The sequence below is a fragment of the Ipomoea triloba genome, chromosome 9 (genome assembly GCF_003576645.1).
Source record: "Ipomoea triloba cultivar NCNSP0323 chromosome 9, ASM357664v1".
Lineage (NCBI taxonomy): Eukaryota > Viridiplantae > Streptophyta > Magnoliopsida > Solanales > Convolvulaceae > Ipomoea > Ipomoea triloba.
The window spans coordinates 27,854,564-27,856,241 of record NC_044924.1 but is presented as its reverse complement, the minus strand read 5'-3'; positions in this window follow the sequence as shown (position 1 = coordinate 27,856,241).

Here is a 1,678-nt window from a genome sequence, read left to right as displayed (position 1 = left end):
GGGGGGGGGGGGGGGGGGGGGGGGGGGGGGGGGGGGGGGGGGGGGGGGGGGGGGGGGGGGGGGGGGGGGGGGGGGGGGGGGGGGGGGGGGGGGGGGGGGGGGGGGGGGGGGGGGGGGGGGGGGGGGGGGGGGGGGGGGGGGGGGGGGGGGGGGGGGGGGGGGGGGGGGGGGGGGGGGGGGGGGGGGGGGGGGGGGGGGGGGGGGGGGGGGGGGGGGGGGGGGGGGGGGGGGGGGGGGGGGGGGGGGGGGGGGGGGGGGGGGGGGGGGGGGGGGGGGGGGGGGGGGGGGGGGGGGGGGGGGGGGGGGGGGGGGGGGGGGGGGGGGGGGGGGGGGGGGGGGGGGGGGGGGGGGGGGGGGGGGGGGGGGGGGGGGGGGGGGGGGGGGGGGGGGGGGGGGGGGGGGGGGGGGGGGGGGGGGGGGGGGGGGGGGGGGGGGGGGGGGGGGGGGGGGGGGGGGGGGGGGGGGGGGGGGGGGGGGGGGGGGGGGGGGGGGGGGGGGGGGGGGGGGGGGGGGGGGGGGGGGGGGGGGGGGGGGGGGGGGGGGGGGGGGGGGGGGGGGGGGGGGGGGGGGGGGGGGGGGGGGGGGGGGGGGGGGGGGGGGGGGGGGGGGGGGGGGGGGGGGGGGGGGGGGGGGGGGGGGGGGGGGGGGGGGGGGGGGGGGGGGGGGGGGGGGGGGGGGGGGGGGGGGGGGGGGGGGGGGGGGGGGGGGGGGGGGGGGGGGGGGGGGGGGGGGGGGGGGGGGGGGGGGGGGGGGGGGGGGGGGGGGGGGGGGGGGGGGGGGGGGGGGGGGGGGGGGGGGGGGGGGGGGGGGGGGGGGGGGGGGGGGGGGGGGGGGGGGGGGGGGGGGGGGGGGGGGGGGGGGGGGGGGGGGGGGGGGGGGGGGGGGGGGGGGGGGGGGGGGGGGGGGGGGGGGGGGGGGGGGGGGGGGGGGGGGGGGGGTAGGGGCTAAATAGCCCGCCAAAATACGGGCTTAAAATATCAAAGTTCATCCTACCCTTTTCGCGGGACGGGACGGGCTAATTCGGTGGAATAAGCCAGTTTTGATGGCTCTAAGTACTGTGGTTTTCACAAGACAAATGGTCATGATACGGCGGAGTGCATATCCCTATGCCTGGTTATTGAACAACTCATTCAAAATGGAGATTTGGAGCAGTTCGTAAAGAGAGACCAACGGGATAAAGGAAAGTTCAAAAAGAACGTGGAAGAGGAACCCCAGGGAACAACGGAAAGCACCTGGTCCGCATGGGTCGAGTGATGACAAGGCGAGCGGAAAGAAACCAGTCGAGGAGACTCGTCTCGTCAAAGAAAGCAATGGGTGAGAAATTTGTATGTCGGGTCAGTCCACTTGGAACCTTGGGAGAAGAAAAAACATGTAGAGCCAATATTTTTCATTGATGAAGATCTCCCCCTCCACGAGGAAGCCCATAGCGACTCGCTCGTCATCACAATGGACATCAATGGGACGGATGTCCAGCGAGTACTAGTTGACACGGGAAGTTCAGTAAACATTTTGTACTATGGCGTCTTGACCCGATTGGGTCTGTCAACCGACCAGTTGACCCCCATACGGACCCCGTTGTCTGGTTTCATAGGCAACTCCATAAAGGCAGAGAGAGTCATCAGTCTGAATGTGGAGTTGAGCACCCAACCAAATGTCTTGAAGACTACCATGGAATCTG